General features: G+C 36.4%; 1 long non-coding RNA gene and 2 other non-coding genes across 3 annotated transcripts; 1 reads left to right on the top strand and 2 right to left on the bottom strand.

The window, feature by feature from the left end:
- The first annotated feature begins 2,816 nt into the window (after positions 1 to 2,816).
- On the top strand, positions 2,817 to 3,601 carry LOC127128943 (uncharacterized). The gene is made up of 4 exons (XR_007806097.1): positions 2,817 to 2,855; positions 3,115 to 3,196; positions 3,290 to 3,385; positions 3,484 to 3,601. It is a non-coding gene; the product is annotated as an uncharacterized LOC127128943 (long non-coding RNA).
- A 3,445-nt stretch (positions 3,602 to 7,046) lies between these two features.
- Positions 7,047 to 7,119, bottom strand: TRNAR-CCU (transfer RNA arginine (anticodon CCU)). Its single transcript has one exon. It is a non-coding gene; the product is annotated as a tRNA-Arg (tRNA).
- Positions 7,120 to 8,860: 1,741 nt separating this feature from the next.
- On the bottom strand, positions 8,861 to 8,933 carry TRNAR-CCU (transfer RNA arginine (anticodon CCU)). Its single transcript has one exon. It is a non-coding gene; the product is annotated as a tRNA-Arg (tRNA).
- Between the last annotated feature and the right edge of the window lie 6,517 nt (positions 8,934 to 15,450).

The raw sequence follows: 15,450 nt of genomic DNA, 5'->3' as shown, positions 1-15,450 counted from the left end.
TTGTGTTGACTCTTGTTTGACTTTAACTTGAGTTTGGTTAGAGATACCTTGCTGTTTAGGGATTTTTCTTGCCTTTGGACCCTAGGCTTGGCCTAGTGGTCTTGTTGCTAATGTTTGCTTGATTTTTCAGGATGAATAGCACAATGCTCATGGAGAATGATCCAAGTTAAATGCAATTGATGTTGTTTGATGTTTGTACACTAACATAACATTGTTTTGTAGGTTGTGAAGCTTGGGCTTGAGCTTATAGCTTGCTTTGTTGTGCATTGATCTGTATAGATTAACTGATTAACACTTGCTGTTTATGGTTTGTCTGTCTGAGTACTAACTGTGTTTGACTGTTTCCAGGTACTTTTAGTTGCTCAGTTCCTTGTGAACTTTTGCTTTGCTTTGCTTAAGCAACTTGCATTGAGGTATAACTTCTGTTCTTCATGTAGTCTGGAGACCCGGTCTGTTATTTGGCCGGGCAAATAAATGTCTGAAGTCCTCCTTAAGAGGCGATGATTGTGATTGTTTAATTTTGTGCCTAAGCAGGTAAAGTCCTTAATCAAGGCAATTGGTGGAAGGTAGGGATATGCAATCTATCCCCCACTATTCTGTGTGTCGTCCCTCTGCTCACACGGCTGTGTGTTGATGCATTGGGACACAAACCCCAAATCTCGTGCTGTTGCACAATCGAGTCAGAGTCTTTGAGCGTAGAAGGGTTCCTCCATTCTGGACCCACGCTCCTTTGTCAGAAGCTCTCCCTGGTCAGGGATAAGAGCTGTGAGGTCTCATCCTCACTTCACCTTTTCATCTGCTTCACCTTAGCCTCGTAATGGCAAGGTTAAGAGCAAACACAGCCCGTACAGACGACTTGCTTTGGCAGTCAAACCCATTGTTTGAGCCCACTTGCTTGGTTATAGTGCGTGCTATGTGGATATCTGTTTGAGATGCTTGTTCTCATGTGATGTATGCTTGAATTATTTTGTATGCTTGTATGCTTGCTTCTTTCCTGGTTAGGATAGGCTTGCTTATGCAAGTAGGATAGAAACTGAACTTAGGGTAACGATGCATGACAACACTAGGCTCGAGTCCAGCTCCCTAGTAGTGTGTCTTTCCCTGGTTTCTGGCTAGCAATTCAGTCCCTTTAGGGGGAACTACATCGCCCTGATCCTTGTTCCAGACGAGGTATGTAGGCAGGTGGTCGTGCGAGACCACTCCGGGCAACCTTTTTCTTTTTTTGCGTGTGTTTACATGTTATCTGATTGTGTTTTGGTTCGGATGCCGACGTAAGTCCAGTGATTGGCTGTCGGGCTCCATGTTTGCCATTTTGTATTGTTTGGTTTGGATGCTGACGTAATTCCATCGAGTGGTTGTCAGGCTCCATGTTTGCCATCTGTTGGTGTGTTTTGTGTTGTTTGGCGTGCGTAAGCCGAACTACAGTGGCTCTGATTCTTGTTCCAGACAAGATATGTAGGCATAAGGTGCGATACCTTATCGAGCTCCCTTCTCCTAACCCCACCTGCGTTCCCCGTGTGTGTGTGTGATGTTTTAGCAACCTATTCTTTATTTTAGAACGTGGATCCCTAGGAGTACCTAGGACGTGAGGGGTGCTAATACCTTCCCCTCGCGTAACCGACTCCCTTACCCTTTCTCTTTGGTCGCAAGACCATTTCCTTTCCAGGTTTCTCTGAGCGTTTCCTTTCCCTATTTTGGGATAAATAACGCGCAGTGGCTGGCTCTGTGTTGTGTTTTTATTCGAGTCTCGCCGGTTGATTTTTCGCGGATGCGACACATACTATCGGATGGTTGGCAAGGGAAAAGTGCATAACGTTAGCGGAGTATTACTCCACACTAGAGAGCTCCCTGCTGGATGTTTGAAGGTATCAGTTGATATTGCAGTTGAGCCGAATGCAGCATTACCATATCCTAGCGATGATTCGGATGCAACAACGGTGCACGAAGCAGTAGGTTCGTTTGTTGCATGGCCGACAAACCTCATATGCGTAGGATATGAGGTATGCTTAAAACTTATGTTAACTTTAATGTGTATATTCAAAGTTTAAAATTTATGCTTAAAATTTTACTTACATATTTTCCTTGGTTATGTTAAATAGACTCCCACAAAATCCAAATCAAAAGATAATGCGATTCCACGGCATACCGAGTCCACGGTTTCAAGAAAAGAGGTAATATACAATTATATGACATATATTCATGGAAGTTGTTACATTCTTAATTTGATCTAACTATTTATATGACATGTAGCTTCAAGAAAATGAGGTTAGCAATGCCTCCGCACAACAAAAAAAGGAGGTTAGCAACGCCTCCGCACGGGTAAAAAGTTCTGGTGCTAAGAAGACCGTAGCTAGGAAAAAACCTACCACCAAGTATAGGTCGTGCCTCAGGACATCTCTAGAGATGACCGATATACCGACCGGAGGTGTTCGGACTGTACATATGGAGGTAGGGATTTTCGGCTTTGATTACGACCAAATGATTGGTAATGAAGACTTCATGCAAGTTTTTAGTCATGAAGAAATCGGCGTCACCGTTGTCAATACATATATTAGGTAAATCCGGTCTACTTTGTTTTATTAATTAAACAACTTATGTTAATGATGTTTACTTTATGTTAATCCGGTTTACTTTATGTTTCAAAAGAGGTGTTAATGATGTTTTTATATTAGGTTTTTGTATGACGAATTGATGCGCCCCAATGGTTTGGACGTGTCATTCGGATTCTTAACACCCGCGACCGTCAACTTAGGTTTAATCTTAAGTAGACCGGATACCGTGACGGAGTACGTTCTTCGGATCCTCATGGACAATAAAGATGCGGAGAAGTTGTTTTTTATACCGTTTAATACCGGGTTAGCATTTCATTCTAAATTCATCTATTATAATTATTTTCCAAGTTACCATCTAACATTTGCCTAATCATTACAGTGGACATTGGTTGTTGCTCGCAATCAATCCTATCCGAGAAATTGTGTATTATCTTGACTCGTTAGGAAATGATTGGACAACATACCTGGATATGAAGGTCCTAATTGACACGTAATTGAGAATGTTCAAAATTTTTCTTAGTTTATGTGAATTGTTCTAATTGCTTCATTTTTATTTTATTAGCGTCCTACAAGCTTTTCGGGCCCAACGAGATATTCAAACCTCAAGGAGGGGCGCCAACTCCATTACATGGATTAAAGTGGCGGTATATTTTTAATTACCACATTTTTTATTATATTAGTGATGACACTTGATAAAACTTAGGATTTATAATCCATATTTTTTTTTTCATATGTAGTGTCCTCAACAACGTAATCAAATAGATTGCGGGTATTTCATGTTGAGGTTTATGCGAGATACTCTTGCTTTGGGCCGATTAAAGATTCCCACCGATGTATGTATTTCTAACTTATGAGTTATTTTTATATTTACACATATCTCATATAATTAAATAGTTGGAATTAGTTCAAAATATGTTATATTATTATGTAGTACTTTGATGAATTCAAGTGTGCATTTTATACAAAGGATCAAGTGGACGAAATCAAAGAGGAGTGGTGTCAATTCATGATAAAGCTCAATGTTTGTTCATAAATTTGTGTAATTAATGTGTACATTTGTAGTATATGTTATGACTTGTAAATGTGTACATAAATTTGTATATATTTTGATACATTTAAGGCAAAATTGGTTTGAATTGGTATATATATATATATTTGTTAGCCAAAAATTGGTAGAAAAAAGGCCAAAATGGCATATATAAAATGTGATAATTGTCTGTCAAAATCTGGTTGAAAACAGGTAGAAATTCTGGTTTATAAACCTGGAAAAAATGTGGTTTAAAACAAAAGCTTCAAAAATTTTCGTATACCTTAGACAGCGCTTTTGTAAAAAGCGCTGTCTACGGGGGGGATTAGAAAGCGCTTTAGGCAAAAGCGCTGTCTAAGGGGGGGGGCTTAGACAGCGCTTTTTGAAAAGCGCTGTCTAAGGTATACCTAAAAAAATTAAAATAGGAGGGTCTTAGAAAGCGCTTTTGGCCAAAGCGCTGTCTAAGGGGGTGGGGCTTAGACAGCGCTTTTCAAAAGCGCTGTCTAAGGTATACCTAAAAAATTTATAATAAGAGGGTCTTATAAAGCGCTTTTGGCCAAAGCGCTGTCTAAGGGGGGGGGGGGGGGGGCTTAGACAGCGCTTTTAAGATTTAAAAAAGCGCTGTCTAAACCTTTAGCAGCGGAGGTTTAGACAGCGCTTTAAAGCGCTGTTTAAGGCTAAAAAAAGCGCTGTCTAAGGTCTTGTTTGTTGTAGTGACTCCTCTTCTAAGGGACTTAGAGATTACTTAGGCAGGATCCAACATATGAATCTCCCAAGAGGTGCAAATGAAATCTAGCATAAGAGACTTAGTTTAAAGTTTCGTTTGAGGGTTTGATAGAAGTCCCGCACAAGAGGTCTAACGCCTTGCATGAAGGACTTAATGTCTCTTCATCCATTCTCAATCTAAATTTTCCTATGGGACTAAGAGTTCTCATCAAACAGGAAATTAAAACTTCTTGCCTAATGGATTTAGAGTTTCCTCGGGCAGAATCCGACATATGAATCTTGCCTAAGAGGCACGACTAAATTCTAGCTTAAGAGACTTAGTTCAGAGTCTTGTTTGAGGGCTTAAAATACGCTTTGCCCGAGAGGTCCAAATCCTCACGTTAGGGACTTATAGTCTCTTCAACCAGGCTCAATATAATTTCACCTTTGGGACTAAGAGTTCCCATCAAACAGGTTATCTAACCTCCTTGTCCAAGGGACTAGGAGTTTCCTCGGGCAGGATCCAACATATGAATCTCGCCCAAGAGGTACGACTGAAGTCTAGCCTAAGAGATTATGTTCAAATTCATGTCTTAGACTTGATAGAAGTCCCACCCGACAGGTGTAATTGCTTGCTTAAAGAACTTAATAGTTTTGTCAGCCATGCTCATTATAACTTTGCATGTGGTACTAAGAGCTCCCATAAAGCAGACTAACTAAACTCCTCGGCTGACGTACTTGGAGTTTTCTATGGCAGAATCCAAAATATGAATCAAGCCAAAGAGGCGCGACTAAAGTCTAGCTTAAGAGACTTTGTACAAAGTCTCGTTTGAGAATCATTATTTGAATAATTTTTTTATTCTTTTAACCTTTTTTTTATATAAAAATATATGAAAGAATAAAATAAACCATTTACGTGAAAATATTAATTATATTTTTTTTGAAAAGTCAAAAATTTAAATACATTTTATGTGAAAGTATAGAAAATACATTGTATAATTTTGATTTATGTCAGGCAATTATTTAATTTTTTCAGAACAAAACCGTTATCGCGCTAGATAGGGGTCAAACCTATGACTTTCTGCTTAGGAAACAGACGCTCTATCCGCTGAGCTACAAGCACTGACAAATAAAAGTTAACTAAGTTAGTTTATAATTTAATTTAATATTTAAAACATAATATATTTTACGATATAACTTACTTGAAATTATATTGAATTTCAAACATTATATTTATCATTTATTTTCATATTTATTAATTATAATAAAAACAGATTTCACATTCAATAACTTTATTAATTTAATTCCAATAAAAAAAGTCATAAAAGGTAAGCATTAAATTGAATAGTCTGAGTATCCACTACATCATTATTCACTTTTTTTTCTTTTTTTTCCGTCATCAATTCAATATTAACTTTAAAACACATTTAGATCACATTGATTTAAATACTCAATCTTATTTCTCTCAACCACTTTGAACGTCTCTTTTCTCTTTCTCTATTCATCTTTTTTTCCACATTCTCTTTTCCTCTATGTTTCTTTATTATTTATTTTATTTCAATTTATGACTCACTCTTTCTATCATATCGTCCTCGATTTTTTAAAATTTCTGAGTGTATCATCTTCTACCGATTTCATATCATATTCTTTCCTTTATTATCGCTTTCAAATATATCTTTTTCTTTCTCTCTTAAATGATCGTATCAGCAACGATGATGAAAAGGATAATTTTATGATTTTAAAGTTTGTTACGAGGGAAAGATAGTATAGACAACATGTTGTTAATGACAACCTTTATGAAATCTCGCCTGGGAGACGCGACTAAAGTCTACCTTAAGAACTTAGTTCAAAGTCTTGTATGAGGCCTTGATAGAAGTCCTATCCGAGAGGTCCAACGCCTCGCTTGAGGAACTAATAGTCTCGTCAGCCCGGATCAATTTAACTTCACAAGTAGGAATAAGAGTTCCCATAAAACAAGGTATTTAAACTCCTCATCTAAGGGACTTAGAGATTACTTAGGCAGGATCCAACATATGAATCTCCCAAGAAGTGCAAATGAAATCTAGCATAAGAGACTTAGTTTAAAGTTTCTTTTGAGGGCTTGATAGAAGTACCGCACAAGAGGTCTAACGCCTTGCATGAAGGACTTAATGTCTCTTCATCCATTCTCAATCTAAATTTTCCTATGGGACTAAGAGTTCTCATCAAACAGGAAATTAAAACTTCTCGCCTAATGGATTTAGAGTTTCCTCGGGCGGAATCTGACATATGAATCTTGCCTAAGAGGCGCAACTAAATTCTAGCTTAAGAGACTTAGTTCAGAAACTTGTTTCAGGGCTTAAAGTACACTTTGCTCGAGAGGTCCAAATCAGCGTGTTAGGGACTTATACTCTCTTCAACCAGGCTCAATATAATTTCACCTGTGGGACTAAGAGTTCCCATCAAACAGGTTATCTAACCATCCTTGTCCAAGGGACTTGGAGTTTCCTCAGGCAGGATCCAACATATGAATCTCGCCCAAGAGGTACGACTGAAGTCTAGCCTAAGAGACTATGTTCAAATTCATGTCTTAGGCTTGATAGAAGTCCCACCCAGCAGGTGTAATTCCTTGCTTAAGGAACTTAATAGTTTTTTTATTCTTTTAACCTTTTTTTATATAAAAATATATGAAAGAATAAAATAAACCATTTACGTGAAAATATATTGTATAATTTTGATTTATGTTAGGCAATTATTTAATTTTTTCAGAACAAAACCGTTATCGTGCTAGATAGGGGTCGAACCTATGACTTTCTGCTTAGGAAACAGACGCTCTATCCACTGAGCTACAAGCGCTGACAAATAAAAATTAACTAAGTTAGTTTATAATTTAATTTAATATTTAAAACATAATATATTATACGATATAACTTACTTGAAATTATATTGTATTTATCATTTATTTTCATATTTATTAATTAAAATAAAAACAGATTTCAAATTCAATAACTTAATTAATTTAATTCCAATAAAAAAAGTCATAAAAGGTAAGCATTAAATTGAATAGTCTGAGTATCCACTACATCATTAGTCACTTTTTTTTTTCTTTTTTTTCCGTCATCAATTCAATATTAACTTTAAAACATATTTAGATCACATTGATTTAAATACTCAATCTTATTTCTCTCAACCACTTTGAACGTCTCTTTTCTCTTTCTCTATTCATCTTTTTTTTCCACATTCTCTTTTCCTCTATGTTTATTTATTATTTATTTTATTTCAATTTATGACTCACTCTTTCTATAATATCGTCCTCGATTTTTTAAAATTTCTGAGTGTATCATCTTCTACCAATTTCATATCATATTCTTTCCTTTATTATCGCTTTCAAATATATCTTTTTCTTTCTCTCTTAAATGATCTTATCAGCAACGATGATGAAAAGGATAATTTTATGATTTTGAAGTTTGTTACGAGGGAAAGATAATATAGACAGCATGTTGTTAATGACAACCTTTATGAAATCTCGCCTAGGAGACGCGACTAAAGTCTACCTTAAGAACTTAGTTCAAAGTCTTGTATGAGGCCTTGATAGAAGTCCTATCCGAGAGGTCCAACGCCTCGCTTGAGGAACTAATAGTCTCGTCAGCCCGGATCAATTTAACTTCACAAGTAGGAATAAGAGTTCCCATAAAACAGGGTATTTAAACTCCTCATCTAAGGGACTTAGAGATTACTTAGGCAGGATCCAACATATGAATCTCCCAAGAGGTGCAAATGAAATCTTGCATAAGAAACTTAGTTTAAAGTTTCGTTTAATGGCTTGATAGAAGTCCCTCACAAGAGGTCTAACGCCTTGCATGAAGGACTTAATGTCTCTTCATCCATTCTCAATCTAAATTTACCTATGGGACTAAGAGTTCTCATCAAACAGGAAATTAAAACTTCTCGCCTAATGGATTTAGAGTTTCCTCGGACGGAATCTGACATATGAATCTTGCCTAAGAGGCGCAACTAAATTCTAGCTTAAGAGACTTAGTTCAGAGACTTGTTTGAGGGCTTAAAATACGCTTTGCTCGAGAGGTCCAAATCCTCGCGTTAGGGACTTATAGTCTCTTCAACCAGGCTCAATATAATTTCACCTGTGGGACTAAGAGTTCCCATCAAACAGGTTATCTAACCTCCTTGTCCAAGGGACTTGGAGTTTCCTCAGGCAGGATCCAACATATGAATCTCGCCCAAGAGGTACGACTGAAGTCTAGCCTAAGAGACTATGTTCAAATTCATGTCTTAGGCTTGATAGAAGTCCCACCCTGCAGGTGTAATTCCTTGCTTGAGGAACTTAATAGTTTTTGACGTACTTGGAGTTTTCTATGGCAGAATCCAAAATATGAATCAAGCCAAAGAGGCACGACTAAAGTCTAGCTTAAGAGACTTTGTACAAAGTCTCGTTTGAGAATCATTTTTTTTATTCTTTTAACCTTTTTTTATATAAAAATATATGAAAGAATAAAATAAACCATTTACGTGAAAATATATTGAATAATTTTGATTTATGTTAGGCAATTATTTAATTTTTTCAGAACAAAAGCGTTATCGCACTAGATAGGGGTCGAACCTATGACTTCCTGCTTAGGAAACAGACGCTCTATCCACTAAGCTACAAGCGCTGACAAATAAAAATTAACTAAGTTAGTTTATATTTTAATTTAATATTTAAAACATAAGATATTTTACGATATAACTTACTTGAAATTATATTGCATTTCAAACATTATATTTATCATTTATTTTCATATTTATTAATTAAAATAAAAACAGATTTCAAATTCAATAACTTTATTAATTTAATTCCAATAAAAAAAGTCATAAAAGGTAAGCATTAAATTGAATAGTCTGAGTATCCACTACATCATTATTCACTTTTTTTTCTCTTTTTTTTTCGTCATCAATTCAATATTAACTTTAAAACGTATTTAGATCACATTGATTTAAATACTCAATCTTATTTCTCTCAACCACTTTGAACGTCTCTTTTCTCTTTCTCTATTCATCTTTTTTTTCCACATTCTCTTTTCCTCTATGTTTCTTTATTATTTATTTTATTTCAATTTATGACTCACTCTTTCTATAATATCGTCCTCGATTTTTTTAAAATTTCTGAGTGTATCATCTTCTACCAATTTCATATCATATTCTTTCCTTTATTATCGCTTTCAAATATATCTTTTTCTTTCTCTCTTAAATGATCTTATCAGCAACGATGATGAAAAGGATAATTTTATGATTTTGAAGTTTGTTACGAGGGAAAGATAATATAGACAACATGCTGTTAATGACAACCTTTATGAAATCTCGCCTAGGAGACGCGACTAAAGTCTACCTTAAGAACATAGTTCAAAGTCTTGTATGAGGCCTTGATAGAAGTCCTATCCGAGAGGTCCAACGCCTCGCTTGAGGAACTAATAGTCTCGTCAACCCGGATCAATTTAACTTCACAAGTAGGAATAAGAGTTCCCATAAAACAGGGTATTTAAACTCCTCTTCTAAGGGACTTAGAGATTACTTAGGCAGGATCCAACATATGAATCTCCCAAGAGGTGCAAATGAAATCTAGCATAAGAGACTTAGTTTAAAGTTTCGTTTGAGGGCTTGATAGAAGTCCCGCACAAGAGGTCTAACGCCTTGCATGAAGGACTTAATGTCTCTTCATCCATTCTCAATCTAAATTTTCCTATGAGACTAAGAGTTCTCATCAAGCAGGAAATTAAAACTTCTCGCCTAATGGGTTTAATGTTTCCTCGGGCGGAATCTGACTCATGAATCTTGCCTAAGAGGCGCGACTAAATTCTAGCTTAAGAGACTTAGTTCAGAGACTTGTTTGAGGGCTTAAAATACGCTTTGCTCGAGAGGTCCAAATCCTCGCGTTAGGGACTTATAGTCTCTTCAACCAGGCTCAATATAATTTCACCTGTGGGACTAAGAGTTCCCATCAAACAGGTTATCTAACCTCCTTGTCCAAGGGACTTGGAGTTTCCTCAGGTAGGATCCAACATATGAATCTCGCCCAAGAGGTACGATTGAAGTCTAGCCTAAGAGACTATGTTCAAATTCATGTCTTAGGGTTGATACACTACGCCAAATAAGGGAAAAGAGGGCGCTTATTTTGGCCTATAACAGCGCTTTTAAGCGCCCTCTAATCTGGCGCTGGCATAGGTAAAGACAGCGCTTTGTTTTCCTGGAGAAAGCGCTGTCTAAAGTGGCCACATTATAGTGCGCTTTAAGAAAAAAGCGCCCTCTGGAGTGGTCCATAAAGGGACACCTTAGAGGGCGCTTTCTGGAAAAAGCGCCCTCTAAAGTTGTCAATGTAAAGTGTTTAGAGGGCGCTTTCAGGAAAAAGCGCCCTCTAAAGTTGTCAATGTAAAGTGTTTAGATGGCGCTTTCAGGAAAAAGCGCCCTCTAAAGTTGACAATGTAAAGTGTTTAGAGGGCGCTTTCAGGAAAAAGCGCCCTCTAAAGTTGTCAATGTAAAGTGTTTAGAGGGCGCTTTCTGGACAAAGCGCCCTCTAAAGTGTTAGTTATTTTAAAAAAAATTGTTTGAAAAACAGTGGATATTTAATTGGTAACCTGTTCACATGCTGCAAAAGTGTAAAATTCATATTGATTTCATCCTTTAATCCAATGTTATACACCATTAATCCATTGATATATACAACATGAATCCATTTATATACAACATTAATCCTCCATATATACAACATTAATATATGATTCTTTGATCAACAATATACAACAACATATTCATGATTTAGTAAAATTACAACAACAATATACAACATATATACAACAACAGCATACAACAACAACATTCCATACATATATGTACAACAATATACAACCTAGCTATATGATTCTTTGATCAACAATGAATTGACACAATTCATCCTTGATTTCATCCAAATTTGCTCTTGAGTAAGTTTTGTATTCCTCAAAGTACTACAATTAAGAGAATAAAACATATTCATGATTTAGTAACAAATTAGATGAAATATTCGATAATATTAAAATAAACCCTAAGTTATTATTCCATACCATTTTTGGGATGTCTATACGATTCAACGCAATGATGTCTCTCATAAATCTCAATACAAAAAATCCGCAATCGACCGAATTATTTTGCTGAGGACACTACACAGAAAAACAAACAATATATATATAGTTAATTTCTTACAAACACTATTATAAGCAAAAAAACAAACACTATTATAAGCAAAAATAAGATACTTAATATATACCTGAACTCTGATCCAGGTAATGTCCTTCCTATTGCGGTATTTCTTTTTCAATCTAAATTTTATTATTGCCCTAACAAAATAAAAACGTATATTGAGATCAATCTGACAGACATAATTAAATATACAAATACACACGAATATTTAGGGGAATTTAACTTACGCGTCAACCGTCTTCTTCATATTCGGATATTTACTCCAATCACCCGATAAAGAATCGAGATAATACACTATTAGTCTCGAAAGATCCATAGCAACCAACACCCAGTGACCACTGTAAAATAAAACAAAAATTTAGATAATTGAAAATTTTCTACGTAAAAGATATACATAGATTAGAATGAAATTATTAGAAAGAAAATCTAACCCGTTGCCAGAATTAAACGATAAAAAATACAAACTGGGTGTAGTATTATCGCCGGCCGCCATGAATCTATCGACTAGATCATTCTTTACGGATGTTGGATTATTCGTTATTAACGTTGCATTGATACGGGAAGCAGCAATAAAATTGAAACGGTTACACAATTCAGTTCCCCGCATCAATGTTACATACATATACCTTAAATAGAAACATAATAAACATTAGACTACTCATTGAAATGTGTAAATAAATTGTTCAACTAAGTAAATTATAGATTGATCGGAGTACCATATGTATGTATGAATGACAGCGATGCCCAATTCGGTGTGTTCAAAAAGTTGTTGGAAGTCCTCCTTTCCAATTATTTCGAAATGAGCAGCTCCGAAAACACCTTCATCAAAATTTATAGTACGAATGGCCCCATGCATAATATCGGACTCCTCCACCATTTTCTCAAGACGCATCATAATTTGAGATTTTGTCCCGGACGTCGTTGGAATATCCTTAGCAGCGCTTTTCAACTCTCGACCGGGAACCTAAAAATTCATATAAAATAAATCATGACTTTTTGTGATGCAACAGAATCGTTGCGTATATAATTCAATGGGTATATATATTTGTACCTCTTTTTGAGATGCAACTGACTCGATGCGTCTTGAAATCCCTTTACCAACTTTATGTGTGGGTCTTGTAGGAGTCTAACATTACCATATAATTGATTAAATATCATAATTGTAGCTGAATTGAAATGTGAATACTAAATATTCATAATCATTTAGAACATATATACCTCGGCATCAGGGAAAATTAGATCTGACGGCCAACCAACAAAGGATCCGACTGCATCTCGCATCAACGTTGTCTCTGAAACAACGTCAGGTAATGGTAGACGGGCGTCCGTATCTAATACGAGGTCAACCGAAACTTTCATAAATCCCACCGGGAGGGGATTATGGTGAAGTAATTCACCCGAAGTATTGTGCACTTTTCCCTTGCCAACCATGCGATAAGTTGGTGACGATAGATACAACTGACAAGGTGAAATGCCCTAAACCAATAATAAATGTTATTGTTAACTTGTATATGTGTCAAGTAAAAAAGTGCTATTTTAATTTCATAATAACATATATAATTACCTCGGGAAATTTCGGTTGATAATTGATACTAGCTCGGTCACTAGTATCTTTTGCCTCGGAGGCGCACCTTTCCTCTCTATACCTTGCATTCTCGATTTGCAGTTGGAGTACTTGTGCCCTTAACTCCGCCAAGGTCTCCATCACCTCTTTGTTGGTAGGATTTTTTGTTTTTGGTTTTTTATAAAATGACGACGGAGTCACACCAAAACCCTTACCCCTCACACGACCGGAATACTCAGGAACATTTAGTACTCGACTAAGTACGCTCCTGCAATCCTGGACCTCGGTTGAAGGTACGGTTTGGGATAAAGTCTCCTGAAATATTATTAGAGGAGATTAAAATTGAATTATATGTCTAACAAAATTTTCGATATAATTAAAGAAATAATGTTACATATACTTACACATTCGTCATAAACATTTTGGACCGCTTCAACGACAGCCCCATCCTTCCCAACCCGAGCAGCCTTCCATAATACGTGCTCCGGAAGAGATGTTGCGTCACTTTTCTCCTCGGCTAGCTACACATTGAATTAGATTATAAGATCATCAATTATAACATATTGTGATAATGTATAAGCTCATAGCATTTGAATATACTCACAATTCTTTGTTGTAACCGTGCATAACCCGTACGCCCTTTTTTGTACGGATACGCGGGTTTTGATGCCCTTTTCCTATTTTTGTCGCTTACTTCCTGGATAAAAAAGTTTAAGGCATATTAGAACCAAGTAACTTAACAATTGTATAATACCATAATTAATAGACATTACATGGAATTTTTCGTTTCTTCGTTTGGCGACAAAGTTATCCCATTCATCGGCTGAAATAATCTCGGCATACTTCATTGGCCGTTCTCCTTCAACAAATTTTCCTTCCTCATCCTTGAGAAATTTGTTGCACAAAAAGGATCGAAATCCTCGGAGTCTTTTTCCGGCCAATTGAATACAATATTTTTGCCGGCTTTCATCGATGTGAAAGGATCTCTAAAAAACATACAAATGGAGTGTGTTATTATAAAGTAATATTATAACAATATATGGTTAACAAATAGTCAACAAAAAAAAACATATAACAATATATGGTAAGTACCTGTATCTCCGACCATATTTTTTCCTTGCCAACCTTCAAGTCCGGACTTCTCCAATTATCACATGTAATCGGAATATGTTGTCGAACAAGGAAACCAATGTAACTTGCCAACATTGAACCGTTAGGCTCAATTAGTTGGTCTTCAGCACTCCAATGTACTTCAAATTTTACACCCTTGTCTCTTGCACGAATGATTGACTTCATAACAGTCAATCCTCGTTTTATTTCTTTTTCAACATTATTACGTGATTCATTCGCGGCATGGGTATCGTCTTGGTTAGCCATTTTATCTGTAATATAGAAATGATTCAATAAGACCCAAGTAAGACAATGATTCAATACGTCAACACATTCATATACCTTCCATTTCTCTCATGTTACAACAATCTAAACTCTTTTTTTTTATCATTATTGAATACAAACTCACACACACCTACTGCATGCAAAAGACCAATGCAAACTTATGGTGTTTGGAACATGAACAAACTTGCATCCATAATCATCAAACTTCCAAGCACAAGCTCAAACACACTTCAAATATATCAGTTTTCAATCAGAAATAAAAAACTCAGTTTGCCCTAAACAACATTAATCAACATAATGCACAAAATGAAAAACTAAGTTTAGAAAATGCCCTAATCAAACACATGAAGAAAGTGAACGGTAACGATGGAGAAGACAAATACCTTAAAGGTGACGGTAACGATGGAGAAGAAAGTGAACAGTGACGGTGGAAGAGGATAACGCAGTGAACGTGAACGGTGAGGGAGGGAGAACGAACGGCGACGATGACGGTGAGGGAGGGAGAACGAATGGAGGACGAGAGTAATCGCAGTAGAGAGTAATCGCAGTTGAGAGAAAACCCAGTTACGTAAACGAAATAGCTTATAGAGAGGGAAAATAAAGAGACATGCAGTATATGTTATAATTTTAATGTTTACTAAAGGGGACCTTAGAGGGCGCTTTTTAAAAAAAAGCGCCCTCTAAAGGGGGCCTAAGAGGGCGCTTCTGAAAGCGCTCTCTAAGGCTTTCCAAAAGCGCCTTCTAAACTGGAAATGTACATGGACTTAGAGAGCGCTTTTTCAAAAGCGCCCTCTAAGGGTAACCTTAGAGGGCGCTTTCACAAAAGCGCCCTCTATTGTTGTCCCTCCATTTTTTTTTTGGCTTCACTTTAGAGGGCGCTTTGTTACAAAAGCGCCCTCTAAAGGGGGCCTAAGAGGGCGCTTCTAAAAGCGCTCTCTAAGGCTTTCCAAAAGCGCCTTATAAACTGGAAATGTACATGGACATAAAGAGCGCTTTTTTAG

Source organism: Lathyrus oleraceus, chromosome 3 (assembly GCF_024323335.1).
Source record: "Lathyrus oleraceus cultivar Zhongwan6 chromosome 3, CAAS_Psat_ZW6_1.0, whole genome shotgun sequence".
Taxonomy (NCBI): domain Eukaryota; kingdom Viridiplantae; phylum Streptophyta; class Magnoliopsida; order Fabales; family Fabaceae; genus Lathyrus; species Lathyrus oleraceus.
Note: the sequence above shows the minus strand (reverse complement) of the source record. Positions and strands in the feature narration are given on the sequence as shown.